This window comes from Mirounga angustirostris, unplaced genomic scaffold, assembly GCF_029215605.1.
Source record: "Mirounga angustirostris isolate CCGP_5_RB_7025 unplaced genomic scaffold, mMirAng1.0.hap1 SCAF_12, whole genome shotgun sequence".
Classification (NCBI taxonomy): domain Eukaryota; kingdom Metazoa; phylum Chordata; class Mammalia; order Carnivora; family Phocidae; genus Mirounga; species Mirounga angustirostris.
This window is the reverse complement of record NW_026991720.1, coordinates 49,085,521-49,105,406: the sequence shown is the minus strand read 5'-3', so window position 1 is coordinate 49,105,406 and position 19,886 is coordinate 49,085,521. Positions and strand designations below refer to the sequence as shown.

Sequence of the window (19,886 nt, the reverse complement as noted above, 5' to 3'; positions counted from 1 at the left end):
ATAAAGATTGCATGTTAAAAAAGGGTTAGATTGTGTAGGGCTTTCATGAATTTGGGGCTCTGCCAAATCAGTGTGGCTAAGTTTGTTTTTTCCCCTATCCTGAGCATTTGTGTAACTAGACCCCCTCTCCAGATTATCTCTGCCTCCTCTCTCCTCTCAGAGCCCAGTGTTCACCTGTGGTATAAAAATAAAAAACAAAAAACAAAAATAAATAAATAAATAAATAAAAAACACTGCAAAGTTGTAGCTGTCATCAGACTGCTAATCAGACCCTGAGCCCTTTAAAAACCCGATTTTTTGACAGGTATCAAATGTAGTTTTCTTTTTAAAGAAGTTACTCCTTTTTTGTCTTGTTGGACTAAAATCGCTTGCTGTGGATATGTTTTCAAAATATAGTCCTTTCTCAAATACTGTCTTTTTTGTTTTGTTTTGTTTTGTTTTAAGTAGGCCCCATGCCCAACATGGGGCTTGAACTAATGACCTTGGGATCAAGAGTTGGATGAAGCTCTACTGACTGAGCCAGCCAGGCACCCCAAAATATAGTCCATTATCGTGAAGGGCTCAATGCTTTTACTGTTTTACATTTTAATATTATGAGTGACTATAACGTGGGATGGTGCTAGGGCTTGCTTAAAAGATTTTGCTTAGGGTCACCTGGCTGCCTCAGTCGTTCAAGCATGTCTCTTGATGTCAGGGTTGTGAGTTCAAGCCCCACATTGGTGGTAGAAATTACCTAAAAATCTTAAAAAAAAAATTCAGGGGCTCTTGGCTGGCTCAGTTGGTGGAGCATGCAACTCTTGATCTCAGGGTTGTGAGTTTGGGCCCCACATTGGGCCAAGAAGACAAAAAGATTTTACTCTGAAACCCTTGGGATTTTCCTTGTGACAGTGACTTGTGAAGAAGTGCTGAGATTTAATAACTATTTTTTGTTGTGAATATAGTTTCCTTTATTTCCAGTTGCTTTCAGTTTCGTAGCTGAGTGTTAAGAAAATAGCCTGTGAACGCCATGTGATTCTGCTTCAAGTGTTTTGAGAAAACAGATATTCAAGGAAGGGACTTAGAAAGCAGATTAATAATAGCAGGAAAAAGAATCAGAACAGCAAGGGGGGGGTGCGCTTCGCCGGCTCAGACGGTGGAGCATGCAACTCTTGATCTCGAGGTTGTGAGTTCAAGCCACACACTGGGTGTAGAGATTACTTAAAAATAAAATCTTTAGAAAAAATTGTTTGATAAAAAAAAAAAGAATCAAAGCAGAAATAAGCCATATGTAGTGGAAAGAATCAACCAAAGGGAATCAGAAACATGATTTATTATTAATGGTGTATTGATTGGGTGGATGAAGTGTCCAGCTCTTGTACTGCCCTCTTTCAGATGGGAAGATGATACTGGCAGGTTTTGTGCTTGAGATCCTCTTCCAGTTCTGCCAAGATTGTTATCTTGTCCCTGAGAATGGGCAGGTAGCATTGTGGTGCCCCCACATGGATGTCCACTGGTGCAGTGCCCAAGTGGCTGGCTTATTTCTGAGCACTGTTTATTTTTTATTTATATTTATATTTATTATATTTATGTTTATTCATGCAATTGGTGCAAATGTGTATGGAGAACCCATTATGTGCCTGGTACTGTGGTAAGAGGTCAGATCCTAAGTAAACGAGCACAGTGAGGACCTGTGCTGTCTCTGAGCTTATAGTTTGGTGGGGAGACAGACATTAATTCAGTATTGACACAAGTAAGGGTAAAAATATCAATGTGACCAGAACTACAGAGGAAGATGATGGTGCAAAGGAAGTGTAACTAGGGGGGTTTTGACTTTGCTGGAGGGAGTTAGGGAAGCTCCTCTGGGTTAGTGAGACGGGGACCAAGATCGGAAAAGTGAGTAGAGGTTAACTAGACAGGTGGGTTTGAATTCCAGCATTGCCCTTGGATGAATTGGTGACCTTGTGATGACCTTGAGCAAGCTACTTCACCTCTCAAAGCCTAGTGTCTTCATCTATAAAATGGGTGGTTGTGGGAATCCAGTGAGGCAGGACACATAATATGCTCTGCACAATGCCAGCACATAGCTGACGCTCCGAAATAGTAGCTTTTTTTAAAAAAAAAATGTTTTATTTATTTACTCATGAGTCAGAGAGAGAGAGAGAGAGAGGAAGAGGCAGAGGGAGAAGTAGGCTCCCCGCCTAGCAGGGAGCCCGATGCGGGACTCGATCCCAGGACCCTGGGATCATGACCTGAGCCGAAGGCAGACACTTAACCATCTGAGCCAGTAGCTATTTTTATTACTGTCCCTGTTTTCTGTTCATTTGGAAACTTTGAAAAGATACTTGTTAAATTTTTTTTTTTTTTCTGGTTAGCAAGAGCCACTAAATACCTGAGGATACTTAACTTGGAAAATGGAAGCCTAAAGGGAGATTTATTGATGGTCTTCAACTAGGCCAAGTGTCCTTGGCATCTAGGACGTGGGGAAGGCTCATACAAAGCCACACTGCTGTGAAGTCAAATTCAGAAGGGGCTGCCTTGGGAGCAATTGTAATGTGCTGAGATTTTAAAACCCAGTATTTTTAGATCACATCTCCTACATTTCTATTTCTCATGGCAGTCAATCTTGAGTAGCCAGGCTAATGCTTATTTTCTGTACCAATACCATACTGTGTTTGCCCAGTGATTTTTGCTACAGTGTAGTTTTGCATGGATATTTTTTATAGCTAAAGGTGTAGTGGTTTCTGGGCATCCTTTGAGAATGGCAAGTTTTGCTTTTCTCTCTGTGCTCTGGGACATATACATACACATGTATATGTATACAGTCAAGCTTTTTACTGCAATAATAATTTTTTGCATCTTTCATTGTTCTTAGATTTTGAAGTAAAAGGTACCAAAGATCCAGCCAGTGGTCACACTTAATTTTTATTGCACACTTGGTAAGTGCTTTCAGTACATTACATTATCTGATTTAATCCTCATCCTATGAAACAGGCACTATTAAGAATCCTATATTCCCCCTGCAAGAAAACGGAGGACCAGGGGCGCCTGGGTGGATCAGTCGTTAAGCGTCTGCCTTCAGCTCAGGTCATGGTCCCGGGGTCCTGGGATCGAGCCCCGCGTCGGGCTCCCTGCTCTGCGGGAGACCTGCTTCTTCCTCTCCCACTCCCCCTGCTTGTGTTTCCTCATTCGCTGTGTCTCTCTCTGTCAAATAAATAAATAAAATCTTAAAAAAAAAAAAAAAAAGAAAACGGAGGACCAGAGAAGTTAGGTCACTTGTGCAAGTTCACACAGCCATGAGTGGCATAGTTGGGATTTGAACCCAGATGCAAATGGCTCCAGATCTGAGCTCTAAACACTTCCATGCTGCCTTTTGAGCTAGTTATCGAAGATTATCAAACACTGTGTCAGCAGGGTAGATATATGTCAGAAGATTAATTAGACTTACCCAGTCAGGAGAAAGGCTTATGAAAAATGTCTGTGGCCTCTGAAGGGCATGGGGAAGCTTGTTGAATTTACATTTATTCACTAAGTCAGTGGAAGAGGATGTTGCAGGGATGTCCTTCTGGATTAGTTTCCTGATCGTTATAAGCCTTGGGTTTTACAGTACGGATGTTAAGGCACGCTAATGTATATTAACCAAAAAGTAAAGATGCAGATGAGTATTAGGAGTTTATACTTAAAATAACATTTTTGCTTCTTCCTCCTTCTGACTCTCTCTGTATCACAATTCCTGTGTTAATAGCTTTTGTGTCTTCGGGTCAACCATGGTTTGCTGCCTTAAAGCTCTTTGGGAACTGCTTCCCATCCATTGGGAAGCGAGGGAAGGATGAACTCGACATAAATAATGTATTCAGAAGTGGGTGTAGACAATATGGGTGGAGTTGGAAAGACATATCCAGGGGACCTTTGGCCAACGATGCTGCTGGCTGTCAGCGCCTGGTACCGCCGCCGACTTTGATGGGGCCTGTCTGGGCCGGGCTGAACTGGCTTCCAAACCCCCGCGGCATTTGCTCCAAGGTTCCTGTTTTATTTGTCTGCTAATGCGAATCCTGCCTCAGAAATTAAGTGTGGTTTTTGACGGATCAGAACTGGATACAAGTACAGCCTGATGTGTCGGCCAGGGGAGGGGGAAATGTCAGACACTGCTGGAGGGAGGAAGGGAAGTGGTCTCTTCCCCAGGCTTTGTTTCCTTTCCTAGTAATTGGCTTTTCCTGATTCAGCAGAGGAGGAATAAAGGTGAATGGGGGCTCCAGTTTATTTTACATATTTGTATATGCTCTGTGCATTTACGCATTTATTTTTATCTGTATTTTCAAATCACAAAAGTAATGCACTTTAAAAAATAAGAGTTGTTGGTAATCCAGGAGTGTCTAAAGCAGAAAAAAAGGAAGTCTCCCCCTCCCCCATACACCTCAGTTGTGTTCACTTTGGCACACATGTTCTGGAATCTTTTTCAGTGCATATAAATGTATACACATGTATGTTGTTAAAAAACAAAATTCAACTGGTCAGCATCCCATCTAGCAAGTAGAGAGATGCTCTCAGGAACTGTACAAAGTAGAAGGTTTTTATAGGAAAGAGGATGGAGCAGGGAAGTTATTAGCAAAAAAAAAAAAGAAAGAATTGCTTCAGGCAAGGTTGTTTTCCCTTGGGAAGAGTAGGGGGTATGATCACGAAGATTACCTCACCTTCCTTTTCAGGAGGAGGGAAGTGAGGGCCCATGTGACAGATTATCTTATTGGTGCTGACCAGAAAATTCCTGACTGACCCGTAAAGACTACATTTCTGGGGGAGATTTAAACTGCACTTAGGTTAGGTATGAAGCCCTGGTTTGGTGGCATGGTCTAGCATACATGACTCCGTTTTGGGCCTTTTGTTTTCTTTTGGACAATGTACATACTCCAACAATGGAATCACACCACATATTGTTCTGCAAGTCGTTCCCACTTTGTGCATCATGGATAGTACTTCTTCTGAGCTCCCCCCCCTTTTTTAAACAACTGCAAGGTATTCCACGAATGTGTCTTACTTTAATTGTTCCCTTACTAGTGGGCATTCAGGTTGTCTCAGCTTCTCCAGTTATAAACATGGCCACAGGTGAGCAGCCTCATGGATGTGGCTTTGCCCCTGGGTGCTCCTCTTTCTCAGGGATCCCTTCTTAGAAGTGGGGACTCTGGGTTGAAGGAGGTGTGAGCTCTAGACTTCGGAGTCAGTAAGCCTATATTCAGGGCAGGCTCAAGGTGTGAGCACTGCTCTGACTCACATAGCGTCGCGTCTTATGTGACCACGAGGCAGGTAGAGCAATATCTAGCCCAGAGTCATGGGACAGAGCTAGTTAATGGACAAGATGATTCTCCCAGCTAGCTTACCCTTTTCAAATGTATGAAGGTAACAATTTAGCCGTGTTGAAATCCTGACTTTTGCTTCAATCCAGATGTATTCCCGGAGAACTTGAATCTGTCAAGTCTGCTCCTAGAACAAAGCCAGTCTGGGTTTTCTTTCCCACTCCCCAACCACCTGCATCTGTTTGCCCTTCTAGTATTTTGTTAATCTTTGGACTGAAATAACTGACAAGACCATAAGATTAGTGTTGTCTGAAAAACACTCCCTCTGGCTTTAATTTGGTCAGTTTTGTGAGGTCTTGCCCCTGAGTCCTTTCCTAGCCAGACTCCCCAGGCCAAGGCTCCTTTCCAGGTGGACCTCAGACCCATGAGGTCACGGATCCAACAGTGACAGCTGGTCCAGGTTATGCCGGGGCAGGGAATGAATCATGTACCAGGAGCGAGTGAGGCCAGCTGACCACTGGGCACCCTAGTGACTTCACTGTCCTCTACTTCAGTTCAGCAACAACTTACAGTTAAGGGGCTGAACAAGTCACTTTATTTGTTTACTTATAATTTACCAGATTTTAACATGAGGCTCTGACGAGGCTTAGGGCAGGGGTTATTTCTGTCTGACGCATTGCTCACGTCACTCTGCTCTATCTCCCATCTTCTCCCTGCTTGGCACCCCCATGGCAGAGGGCACTGGGTGATCTGATCCTGCCCCTTTCCCATGGAGCCAAACAAGCCCTTTAGAATATTTACTTTTGGAGGTCAGAGAACATTTCTTTGGGTTCTTTCACTTAGTCCTTAGGTCTCTCCCCTTGACTGTGAGGAATGAGCATGTTGGTCTCCTACAAGTTGGGAGGCCTTGAGCCTGAAGTGATTATTGTTTAACCTCCTAGATTCTCATGAAGGAAGGAACCAGAGTAGCACTTTCAGATTCCTCCAAGATGATCTTTTCCAATGATTGATGAGAATGGGAGTCTGAATCAGAATGACTTAAGGGCTTGTTTGGATGGCTTGTGAGTCCTGTTCTCCTTTTCCTTCCCAAAGCCATGTTAGAGCAAAAGGTTAGTTTTGGGGTCTGCCTTTTAATTTGTTTCTACGGAAGTTTTCCTAAGAAAAATTTAGATCTGACTGACTTGTGTAGTGAGGCATAAAGATGGCAATTTATTGGCTCACATTTGAAGTATTATGAAACAAAATTAGAGATTTCGGGGTGCCTGGGTGGCTCAGTCAGTTCAGCGTCCGACTCTTGTTTTCGGCTCAGATCATGATCTCAGGGTCGTGAGATTGAGCCCCATGTCTCACTCGTGCTGGGCATGGAGCCTGCTTAAGAATTATCTCGCTCTGTCCCTCCCCACACTCACCTGCTCTCTCTCTCTGGAAAAAAAAAAAAAAGAGAGAGAGATTAAAAAAAAACGTGTAATCTTTTCAAACTAATACTGTTTCAAAAATACATGCCAGTGGGTTAGGGTGCTGATACTTATTTCCATGGAGTGTGGGTGAGGTTGTACCAGCTAGTTCACGGTGAGACCTTGATAGCATCAGCAGTTCCTTTGCCTTTTAGCTTTTCCACCTTCCAATTCAGGAGAACTAAATACGTTGGTTAGGAAAACAGTGAACGTTCTCCTCTGACTGTTCACTACCTTGTGAAAGGTGGAGGCACTTTACATATTAAACAAGACAGGCCAGTGGCCCTGGACCAGGTAACGGGAAGCTGCGTGTCTGAGCCCATCTTTCCTCTGGGGCCTTACTTTCGACCACCCGCTCAGTCCCAGTCCCAGTGAACCACTTCCTGTTCCCACCTTCGGGCCTCACGGCCTGTTGTCATACTTCTCTCCACTTGGATCCCCCTCTGCCCTCTTACCTCCGTCACGAAGGCACAGAAGGTCAATGGGACGACCAACACAGACACTAGAGCCAGACTGGGTTCAGATCCCAATTCTGTCACTTAGTAGCTTTATGACCTTTGGCAAATTACTTGTTAGTTTCTTGGTGTCTCTGTTTTCTTAACTGTAAAATGGGGATCACATTCAGCTTACCTCATAGGATTTTTTTCTTTAAAGACTTTGAGAGAGAGAGTGAGCGAGAGAGAGAGAGCAGGAGCCAGGGGAGGGGCAGAGGGAGAGGGAGAAGCAGACTCCCCGCTGAGCAGGGAGCCCGACGTGGGACTTGATCCCAGGACTCTGGGATCATGACCTGAGCCAAAGGCAGACGCTTAACTGACTGAGCTGCCCAGGCGCCCCTCATAGGATTTTTTTGAGGATATATGCAAAGTTCTTAGAATGGTGACTCTGTCAGAAGTACTCTGTGTGTTGGCTATTATTATTATCATCTTTTGAGGTCCAGCCTATCCTGTAAGCCTATGACTGTTAACCATGATGGGATTTGGGGCCTGCAGACCTAGGTTTGAATCTGAACCCTGCCACATGTGAGTTGGGTGACTTTAGATGGTTATTTAACTCCTTTGAATGTCATTTTCTCCATCAGAAGCACAGTATATCATATAGTTTCTGGGTGAATCATGTGTGAACTGTGTGTGAAGTGCCTGGTTTAGTAGTTGACAACTGGAAGACTCAATGAGTGTTAGTTTCCATCTCTTCCCCCTCCTCCCATCCCCCGGCACCACAGCCCCCAACATTCTGTTTATCACCTGATGCCCTGTACTTGCTTGGTTGCATCTCCTTCATTAAACTATATATTCCTTAGTTTTCTTTGTATATAGCATGCATTTCTTGTATTTATTCAATGATTTTCTCACTCACTCATTTGTTCAATCATTTTATTCATTCATGCATGTTCCCTCTGTTTTGTTTATTCAAAAATCATTTACTGAGCGTCTGCTAAGTGTCTTGGGCCCTGGGAATCTACGTTATTCCAGCTAGAGTTCAGGAGAGAAATGACGAGATCCTGAACTAGTCCAGTGACATTGGAGGCCAAGAGAGGGGAGTGGACTTAGTATGCCTTCAGAGAGAGGCTTGGCCAGGCTTGCTGACCAATTGGATTTGGAAAGTGAGGGAAAGGAAGGAATCAAAAACAGTTTCTGGGATTCCCATTTGAGACACTGTGTGGATGTTGACATGATTAATTATTAAAATGGGCAACATAGGAGGTGGGAGAATTGGCAAGGCCCCAGCAGCACGCAGGGAAAAGGTGTCAGGACCAGCCTGGATTGGACACAGTAAGTTAGAGGTGCCAACGGATGTCTGGTTGGAAATGTCCACTGGGAGGTGGCCAGGCTGTCTTCAAAGGCAGTTCTGATTCTGGATTCCTTTGTATGTGATATGGGAGTGGTAGCCTAAACAGAATGAGTGCAGAGTGGAAGAGAGGAGGGCTGCCAGTAGCCCACTGGGGAACTGTCCTGATTAAAGTGGAAGGTGACAGTGAGTCTGTGGCTTCTGCCGAGAAGCCATGTGTGGTGCTTCACCAGAGAAACTACTCGTGTCCCCCACCAGGCATACTATTCACTGTGTACTCCAGGGCCAGCCCTAGGGGTATCAGTGCCAAGGAAGGGAGAAGAAGACCCATTCCCTTGGTTGTGAGCCTCACCGTGGAGTGCGCTTTCCCAAGACTGCCTTGTCCCTGGCTCTCTCTTGCTTTTCAGATTTCAGTTCAAATGTCACTTCCTCAGAGAAGCCTTTCCTCATCACCCGAATGTGAAGTAGTCCCCACCAAGTACCTGTAGTCACTCTTGATTACATCATCTTATTGTTTTCTTCATTGTGCTTGCTCATTACCTTGTCCATTTATTTGCTCACATGTTTGTTTCCTGTCTCTTCCCACCATGATGTCAGTGAAACTGGGGACCTGGTGTCTTGTTCATTGCCCCATCTCTGATGTCTGTGGCAAGGCCTGGTCCTTAATAGGTTGAATGAATTAAGCAGGATTTCCCATTTACACTGGGATGAGAGGAGGTTGAGCTTGTTTGTTGGGGAAGGAAGCAGTTGGAGTTAGTAAGGGTGAGGGGCAATTGAACCAATGTCTTGGAGGAGGTAGGAGAAATAAGATCATGAAGACAGGAGAGTGTGATCCTTTTCTTTGAGACTGAGGGAAGTGGGTGAGTATATGGGTAGATTTCAAGGGGGCAGAGAACCAAGAGGAAGAATGTAAACCTGGTGGTCTTACTGTTTTGATGAAGTAAGAGGTAAGTTATCAGATGACAGAGGGGTAGCAGACCGGGAGGAAGTAGGTGGCTGGAGGTGAGAGGTGAAGGTCTGAAGATGATGGCATGAGTGGAAGATTCCTGAACCCTGGAGGACTCCGCCAAAATTGGAACTCATAACCTGGTGATGGAACCAGTCACAGAAGCGATGGGATTTTTCTTCAGTGGTAGGTGAGACAAGAAGAAATGAGGTGACAGGTTAAGTTGATCTGTGTTTGGAGGTTGACAGTTAGAAGTGTGTCAGTGGAACAGGAAATGAGGTGTGCTGGAGGTAGAGTTTTTGAAAGGTTCAAGGAAGTGAAGTCCAGAGGGAGAATAAGAAGGGTAGGATCAAAGTTCTGGTGGTTTTTCATTGAGTGCAAGAGCAAATTGGGTGAGAATGAGGAAGTGAGAAAAGGAAGGGTGGGCTGTAGTAATCAGAGGAGACCTCTAGTTTTCCATTTTAAAGAGCAGTTCCTGGGTTGGGATCTGGTCACAGGGTGAGCACTTGTTGGTAAGAGGTTAGGTCACAGGAACGAACAGCCTAAGGCAAGGCCAGGGGATGTTAGGTCATTACCCATGAATGAGGTCCTTTTTGGACGGATCCGGAAAAAGTGGGAAAGAACAGAGGAGGTTCCTAAAAATGTGGTAAGGAGAAGCAGGAAACTGGAGAGAAGGAAGTCATTCCAAGAAGTGAGGAGGAGGGAGTTGGTCATGAATTCCTAGGTTCCAGGTACTTGTTGGTAGGTTATTGTCTGGAGACTGTAGTGACCAGGGGAATTTGGTTTTCTCCTGGTCCTTAGAAATGGAAGTGCTGAGGGCGCCTGGGTGGCTCAGATGGTTAAGCATCTGCCTTCAGCTCAGGTCATGATCCCGGGGTCCTGGGATCGAGTCCCACATCGGGCTCCCTGCTCAGTGGGGAGCCTGCTTCTCCCTCTGCCTCTCTCTCTCTCTGTCTCTTATGAATAAATAAATAAAATCTTAAAAAAAAAAAAAAGAAATGGAAGTGCTGAGGACATGAGCAGCTTGGACTTTTAAGGGTCACAAGGGAAGGGAAGAGTGGAGAAGCCAAGGAGTAGCCAAGATACAGCTGTTGAGATGGGTGTGAGTGTGGGGCACTTGCTGGCTCTAGGAGGAGGGTTCCCAAGGCATAGTGGGAGGAAGGGTTGCAAGAGGGGATGGCAGAGCGAGGCTGGGGTCAGAGCCAAGTAGGGATGAGAGAACCCCAGGAGTGGATGATGCTTGGAGGGCGTTCAGCTTGGCAGACATTGTAGTTTTCAGGATGAGGGACATTGGGGCCGTGAATAAAATGGGTCAAGCTCAGAGTTTCAGGTAACACTTAAAAAAAAACCAGCTTTATTGAAATATCTACATACTGTACAGCTTACCCAATTAAGTGTACTATTCACTGGTTTTAGCATATTTGCAGATATACACAACCATCACTACAATTTTATTTTTTTTAATTTTTAAATTTTTTTAAAGATTTTATTTTATCAGAGAGAGAGATATTGAGAGCACAAGCAGGGGGAGTGGCAGGGAGAGGGAGAACCAAGCTCCATGCTGAGCAAAGGAGCCTGATGCGGGACATGATCCTAGGACCCTGGGACCATGACCTGAGCTGAAGGCAGATAGCTTAAACCACTGAGCCACCCAGGCGTCCCAGCCACAGTCAATTTTAGAAAGTTTTTATTACCTGATAGCCCTTTAGCTATCACTTCCCTGAACCCCTAAACTCCACCCCTCTACTTTCTACCCACCCCACCCAGTAACCATAAGCAACCAGTCATTTATTTTCTATTTTTATAAAACAGTTCCTGATTCTGGACTTTCATGTGAATGGACTTGTGTAATATGTGGACTAATTTGTGGATCATTTCTAACATGTTTTCAAGGTTCATCCAAGTTCTGGCATGTATCAATACTTCATTCCTTTTTATTGTCAAATAACATTCCATTGTATGGATGTACCACAGTTTGTTTATCCATTCATCCATTGATGGACATTTGGGTTATTTCCACCTTTTGGCTATTATGAATAATGCCTATATTTATATATTAGTTTCTCTGTGGACATTTTCCTTTCTTTGGGTATACACTTAGGAGAATTGCTGGTGAGTCTGTGTTTAATGGTTTGAGAAACTGCCGGATTGTTTGATGAGGTGGCCGTACCACTTTACAAATCCACCGGCAGTGTATGAGGGTTCCAATTTCTCTATATCCTTGCCCAAATTTGTTATTATCGGACTTTGTGATTCTAGCCAGCCTAATGGGAGTGAAGTGGTGTCTCACTCTGGTTTTGATTTGCTTTCCTCTCATGACTCATGATATTGAACATCTTTTCATGTGCTTATTGGCCATTTCTCTATTTTCCCTGGAGGAATGTCTAGTGAGGATCCTTTGCCTGTTTTTGAAATGCGTTGTCAGTTATCTGTTATCTTTATTAGTTATCAATGATCTTTTTATTATTATATTTATATATGTAATATAATATATATTTATTATTTTTCCAGCTTTATTGAGGCATAGTTGACAAATAAAATTGTAAGATATTTAAAATGTACAATGTGAAGATTTGATAATATATATCCTACATATCCATTGTAAAAGGATTCCCCCCAAGTTACTTAATGTATCCATCACCTTACTTTTTTTCCCTTTTTCTTTTTTTTTTGGTGAGAATATTTTACTCTTTTAAAAATTTCAATTATATAATACAGTATTATCAACTATAGTCACCATGTTATACATTATGTCCTTAAGTTTTTTTTATTATTGAGTTGGGTGAGCTCTTTATATATTCTAGCTACAAGTCCCTTATCAGATACATGATTTGCAAATATTTTCTCCCATTCCATGCATTGTCTTTTCACTTTCCTGATGGTGTCCTTTGAACAGAAAGTTTTAATTTTCATGAAGTCTAAAGACTTTTTTTCTTTTGTTGCTCATGCTTTTGGTATATCTAAGAATCCTTTGCTAAATCCCGGGCCATGAAGATTTACCTCTGTTTTTTCTTCTTACATTTAGGTCTTTGATCAATTATTTTTTTTAAGATTTTTTATTTATTCATTTGAGACACAGAGATACAGAGAGAGAGAGAGAGAGCATGAACAGGGGCAGAGGGAGAGGGAGAAGCAGGCTCCCCGCTGAGCCAGGAGCCCGAAGTGGGGCTAGATCCCAGGACCCTGGGATCATGACCTGAGCCGAAGGCAGCTGCTTAACCATCTGAGCCATCCAGGTGCTCCTCTTTGATCCATTTCAAGTTAATTTCTATAGATGGTATAAAGTAGGTAGACCTCTAACTTTATTCTTCTGCTTGTGTTTATCCACTTGTCCCAGAACCATTTGTTGAAAAGACTTTTTTTCCCCATTGAATTGTTTTGGCACCCTGTTGAAAATCAATTGACCATAAAGGTATGGATTTATTTCTGGATTGTTAATTCTATGCTGTTAATCTGTTTGTTTTTCCTTGTGCCACTTGGACACTGTCTTAAGTACTGTTGCTTTGTAGTAAGTTTTGAAATCAGGAAGTGGAAGTCTTCCTACTATGTTCTTTTTCAGGGTTGTTTTGACTAATCTCCGTCCCCTGCAATTAGAGAGGAGTTTTAGAATCTGTTTGTCAGTTTGTACAGAGAAGTCAGCTGAGATTCTGATAAAGATTGCATTGAATCTATAGATCAGTTTGAGCAGAATTGCTTTCCTAACAATGTTGTCTTCCAGTCCATGAACATGGGATGTTTTTCCATTTATTTAGATCTTCTCTAGTTTCTTTCAGTGATCTTTGGTAATTTTCAGAGCATACGCTTTGTACTTCTTTTGTTAATTTAATCCTAGGTATTTTATCCTTTTGATGCTATTGTTCAGGTAGTATTTTGATGGGAAGTTGTGGTAGAACTTCTGCAAAGCCCCCTTACCAGGTGAAGGGCTAGAGTAAATTGAAAAAAATGTCTTCCCAATCATTGGCAGGAAAGAAGAGCAGGGCATTTTCTGCTGTTCTTCAGGGGGCTGTATTCTCAGGTCTTTCATGATTCTGTGGCAGGGCACTGAGGGATACATCAACCTCCAAAGAACTCCACACCCCCAAGTACCAATGGTTTCCCCTCTTTTCCATCCTAATCCAAAAACTGTGGTGATGGGGGTGGGGGAGGGGAGCGAATAATTGTAGATAGCTTTTGGTTACTAGGAATGCAATCTGATTGGATGAATTCACACTAATATTTAAATTACTAATACCCCTTCCCCCAACCTCAAGATTTATCTGCTTTTCTAGAAGAGGAAAAGGAGTAGCCCAGACACATTACTAGGTAGGAGAACCTTAATGGCATAAAAAAGGAAGGAGACCATTCAGATAATGTGAAAAATGTTTTTGGGTTTGATCTGGGAGGGTAGGGTGGTTTTGGGGAGAGAGGATGTCACAAGTCAGGAAGTCTAGTATTACCTGTGTGTCTGCTCTGGTGTCAGCTTTTCTCTCCTACATCTGCTTTTTATGGCTTCTTTTCTTCAATTCTGTTTCTTCTGGTCATGTTCTCTGCAGTCCCCCCACCCCACCCCGCTATCCCTCAGGGGCTGTCCTTAGTGTGTATATGATGGGAAGTAGAGGTCAGGCCCACAACATGCATGCCTATGTGTCCAGAGTGACTAAGTCTAAGGTGGTACTTTTCCTAAATACTACCTAAATAGTTGTGAGATTAAAGTTCGATGTATTTTTTTTGTTCCTGAATTTTAAACCCCCCAATTTGGCTTGGCATCATCTTCTCGACCATTAATGGAACCCATATTGTTGTTGAGATTAGCAAGTTAGTGGTTTCATTGTTTTTTGTACTATGAACCAGTATTTTTTGACTGCTAATAAACTTTAAAAAGACATGTCTTATCCTCTTTAATTTTTTTCTTTTGTGATAAATGGCAGAAAACTTAAATGATAATTTTATTTGTGCTTCCAACTTTACTGAACTTCAGATTTCTTCTTGTTTTTCCATTTTGGTTTGTCTTTTTTTTTTTTAAGTAGGCTCTACACCCAGCCTGGGGCCCAATGTGGGGCTTGAACTCATGACCCCGAGATCAAGACCTGAACTGAGATCAAGAGTTGGATGCTTAACTGACTGAGCCACCCAGGCGCCCCTTAGTTTGTCCTTTTTAAGTTCTAAGATCAGACTGAGGAAGACCTTGGGCGGGCTTTACATGGGGTCCTGCACAAGCTGTACCAAAACATGGAAACTGGACTGCGGTGGAGCAGACGTGCTCTCTCGAGGATACAGCTTGTTTTCCTTTTTCTTTTTGGATGCACTCTTTTGATTGCCCACATTGGGATCTGCCTCAAGCTCCCTTGAGGAAAGGGGTGCCTGGGAAGTCAGGAGACACTGTAGCCTTAAGCCACTGGGCACCCTGGATACTGGCTCCAGGCAGCTCTGTGGGCGTCAGCAGCTGAAGCCAGCTCCATAATTCAGCTTTTCTGGTGGCCGGTTTCTTTAATATCTCATGAGAACTTTTTAAAGATTTTTATTTATTTCAGAAAGAGAGACAGAGATAGTGAAAGAGAGCATGAGTGGGGAGAGGGAGAAGCAGGCTCCCCATTGAGCAGGGAGCCCGATGCAGGGCTCGATCCCAGGACCCCGGGACCATGACCTGAGCCGAAGGCAGAGCCTTAACCTACTGAGCCACCCGGGCACCCCTCTTATGAGAACTTTTATGTTCATCATGGCTTCTGTTTAAGTGCAAGCTCTGGTCCTTCAGAACTCCAGCTGTGACGTCATTACCCCTCCCTTTCTGTTTCATCATTTCCCAACTTCAGGTCCCAGGGAACTGGCAAGTCTCCCAGTGCATCCTGGGCCAAATATGGGAGGGAGTGCCAGCCCTTCCTTCGGTGCCAGGCTGTGCCTCAGGCGCCTGACTAACGTGTGGACTGACTTCACTGGAGTCTGATGCTTATCACGGATGCCGTCACCTGGGTCTAAGAACAGTTCCCCCCCCATGATACAGAGTAGGGCTACCTGTAGAGATGCCCCTCCAGCAGGACCTTGGCTGACAGTTTCCCCCTAGAGGAGATTTGGGGAGGCCATGGCCCCACTCCCAGATCTGCCCAATGCAGCGGGAAGGACATAGGTGGTCCTGAGAACAGATATGAGAAAAACTGGTACGGAGTTAAACTTTTACTCTAAAACAACCTCACTGACGGCATGTCTTTATGAGATGAAAGTCAGAAGTCAGTAATTTTTCATTTATATAGAAAAATTGCTGAACATCAGAGGAGGAAGTAAGACACAGTAAAATTAATGTAGTTGTCTGTTTTCTTGGACGGGGGAATACAAAAGTAACTGAGCACATAGGTTTTCACTTTTTAAAAAAATAACATAGCTTTTTCAGACTTTAAAAGTAACAAATGCATTGTAAACTTTTAGAAAAATACAGAAGGAAGCGATTAGAAATGACCACTGCTAACTTGTCATGTGTAGGCTCCAGTTCTCAAATATATAAGTAAAGAAATAGAAATATAATGGGACACCTGGGTGGCTCAGTCGGTTAAGCATCTGCCTTCAGCTTGGGTGGTGATCGCAGTGTCCTGGGGTCGAGTCCTGCATCGGGTTCCTTGTTCACAGGGAGCCTGTTTCTCCCTCTGCCTCTGCCGCTTCCCCTGCTCATTCTCTCTCTCTCTCTCTGACAACAAATTAATAAAATCTTAAAAAAAAAACATATTTAGAAAAATCACTTGACAATACTTCTTGAACAGTCCCTATCATTTAATATTCTTCTATAACATAATTTGTGGTGGTATAAGCTGGTCTGTTTTACAGCTGTACCATCATTATTTTTTTCTAATCTACTGATGGACATTTAGGTTTCCATTTTATTTGATCTATTTTTTAAAAACACTGCATTGGGAACATTCTTTCATACAGATTTTTTTTTTTTTTGTATATGTCTAATTGATTTTTTTAGGTTGAGTTCCCAGATGTGGAATAATTGAGTCAAAGAACATGAGCAATTTAAAAATTCTTTTGAAACATATGACCAAATCGTCTTTCAGGAATATTGAAATAGCTCTCATCCCTACCAGCAGCAATCAGTCCCATTTCTCATGATCTTTGCCAGTGTGGATATTATCATTAAAAAAACATTCTGATTTAATAGATGCAAATATGGTATCTTATTTTTTATTTGCATTTCTGTTTATAGCAAGGTTAGACATTTTAAATAGATCATTGGCCTTTTTTCCAAAACTTTTTAATTGTGGTAAGAATATGTAAAATTTACCATTTCCCCATTTTACGTGTACAGTTCACTAGTATGTATATTCACATTGATATGTAGCATCTCCAGATCAGTTTCCTCTGGCCAAACTGAAACTCTGCACCCATTTACAAGAGCTCTCCATTTCCCCCTGGCAACCACCATCCTACCTTCTGTTTCTGTGAATTTGACTAGTTTAGAAACTTCAGGTAAGTAAGTAGAATCATAAAGTATCTGGTTTTTGTGTATGTGACTGATCATTTCATTTAGATTAATGTCCTCAGGGTTGATCCATGCTGTAGCATGTATCACAATTTCCTTCCTTTTAAAAGCTGAATAGTATTCCATTGTGTATACATACCACATCTAGCTCATTTGTTTGTCAGCAGACACTTGGGTTGCTTACCCTTCTTGGCTTTAGGAACAATGCTTCTATGAACACAGGTGTGCAAATATCTCTTCGAGATCCTGCTTTCAATTCTTTTGGATGTATACCCAGAAGTAAAATTGCTGGACTATATATATAGTAGTTCTGTTTTTAATTTTTAAAAATTTATTTAAGTAATCTCTATCCCCAGTGTGGGGTTTGAACTCATGACCCCGAGATCAAGAATATCATGCTCTTCCAACTGAGCCAGTCAGGCACCCTATTTTTAATTTTTAAAGGAATCTTCATACTGTTTTCTACAGGAGCGACACGATTTTACATTCCCATTGGCACAAAGGTTCCAATTTCTCCATATCCTCACCAGTACTTGTTTTCTGTTTTTTTGATAGTAGCCTTCCTACTGGATGTGAGGTAATAACTCATTGCGATTTTGATTTGCATTTCCCTAATGATTAGTAATACTATCTTTTCATGTGCTTTTTGGCTATTTGTATATCATCTTTGGAGAAAGGTCTGTTTGGGTCCTTTGTCCAGTTTTTAATCAGGTTGTTTGTTTTTTGTTGTTGAGTTTGACCCTTATTGTTTTTGTTTTGTGAATTATTATAACTTTGCTTATTTTTCTACAGAAATATTCTTTGGTATGGATTTATAAGAGCTTTCCATAAATTAAATATTAATCCTTTGTCATGTATTATAAATATTATTATCATATAATATTTGTCTTTATATCCCTTTGAAACATACAACAGGTTTAAATTTTCATATGGTCATGTCTATCACTTTTCTCAATTTTTTTTCTATTTTTATGTGTATATGAGGGTGGAGAGGTGTTTACTAACTGTAATACTAGGAGCAGTTCCTCTGGGGGTCTTAGAGGACTCTTTGGGGCCTTCAGCACCCTAGGGCATTTCCCAGGGCAGCACAATGGCCACAACATAAATCCCCTGGCATGGTGAGCCTTTCCCCTGCTAGGCAGTGAGCTGGTGACACACAGGTGTAGACAGAACATCACTCTCTCCTCTGTGCACACTGCAGGGGACTGAGTGTAGGTGGGAAGAGATTCTCCTCTTGAAGGGTGGGCAATAAGCTTTTTCGAACCCCAAATCGACCCGTTCCTGGATACTCCTGAAAGCAGCCATCCTTCTCTCTTCTCCCACCTTTTTGGATGCCTCTGAAACTGACCCAGGCTATTCAGCCAACTCCTCCTGTGGGCGCTCTCCTCAAGTGCTCACAGGGATTCCTACCTTACACCCTTTCAGTACCAGGGCTTTTGTCTAACCTCGTAAAAGCCCTCTCTGGAGGCAGAATCCTAACAGGAAAGGAAATGGAGATGGAGCGCCTAAGTGGCTCAGTTGGTTAGGTGTCTGCCTTCGGCTCAGGTCATGATCCCAGTGTCCTGGGATCGAGTCCTGCATCGGGCTCCCTGCTCAGTGGGGAGCCTGCTTCTCCTTCTCTCTCTGCCCCTCCTCCTGCTTGTGTTCTCGGTCTTGCTCACTCTCTCTCTCAAATAAATAAATAAAATATTAAAAAAAAAGGAAATGGGGACTGATGCCTTTCCTTAAACACAGTTGACCCAGAGCGGAATCTCTTCAACATTAAAACGGTAGTGTATTGTTGTGAAGGCTCTAAGACGAGGGTGAAAAGGCATCAGAAAAAGCCAGGTGTCCAGCGGAGATGGTGAGACATGGCGACACCTAATGGAAAGGTGGCATCTTTTTCACTTATCTGCTTCCTCCACATACAGCTTGCGGGCCTGTCTCCAGGCTCAAGCCCCAGCTCCTGGAATCTGGCCACATCTCCAGAAGGGAGAAGAGGTTAGGTGTATTTTGTTTGAGGGTTGACCACTTCTTCTAACATAGCAAAAAAACCCAAATAAATTACAAACAAAAAAACCCAAGAAAGCTATAGCAGTTGTTTTCTAATAAAAATACACTCCTGTCCCCTTACTGTTACAAAGGCTCTGCCCACTGTGAGGTTAGTTAAAAATCTTCCTGCACATTCTTCTAGGAGCACATGAGATTTCTCTTGGCTTTTGTGTGGGAAATATGGAAAAACATATCTATTTGGTTTATGAAATTGTATATTGTTACAGTGAATCAATAACTCTGTAGATTGGGGGTATAGCTCAGGGGTAGAGCATTTGACTGCAATAACTCTGTAGATCTTCGATAAAACCAGTTTTGTTCTGTTTAGGATGCCCTTGTGGCTTTGATATAAATTCCAGTCTAGTTCATGATTAGCAAGTTCATTGTGTTAATCAGCCTTTGACATGGGGTGGTAAGGAAACCCAAAACTATGCTACTGAAAGCCCCCCCACCCCCATTTTCATTTTAGAGAATTCTCCGAGATCTCTGAGAAAACTCGAGAATGATGTAAACTATACTTGTATTCCTTATTTCACCATTGGGAAAAGTACGTAACCCCTTCTCTTTCTACCCCCGTGTATAGTCCACAGACTCTCAGCCAGTAGTTTGCTTGTCAGAGAGGAGACTGCCTATAGGTATGCAGACCAAGCTTAACATTGTGAAAATCTTTTCCTGTTGATCTAAGAGAGAACTTTATTAAGGTATAGAATTGAAAACACAACATTTGATTGCTCCATAGGTAGGATCTGCAAACTACTGCCGCCTGTTTTTGCAGATAAAGTTTTGCTGGAACATAGCCATCTGCATTCGATTACTTAGCATCTGTGGGCTTTCTCACTATAAATTGCAGACTTGCATAGTTGTAACAGAGACCGTTTGGCCTGCAAAACCTCAAATATATACTATCTGACTCTTCACAGAAAAAATTTGCCAAGCCCCGCTCTATAGAATTCTTTGTT

General features: G+C 42.6%; 1 protein-coding gene across 4 annotated transcripts in view; it reads left to right on the top strand.

Moving 5' to 3' along the window:
* SNX10 (sorting nexin 10) overlaps positions 1–19,886 on the top strand; it is a 69,346-nt gene that overhangs the window by 18,653 nt on the left and 30,807 nt on the right. For 2 of the 4 annotated variants that reach the window (XM_045864534.3, XM_045864538.3), the window contains exon 2: positions 2,852–2,915. The exons of the other annotated variants lie outside the window; for them this stretch is intronic. The gene's annotated coding sequence lies outside the window, so the exon portion shown is untranslated. The remainder of the gene's footprint in view (positions 1–2,851; positions 2,916–19,886) is intronic. 4 annotated transcript variants of the gene reach the window in all.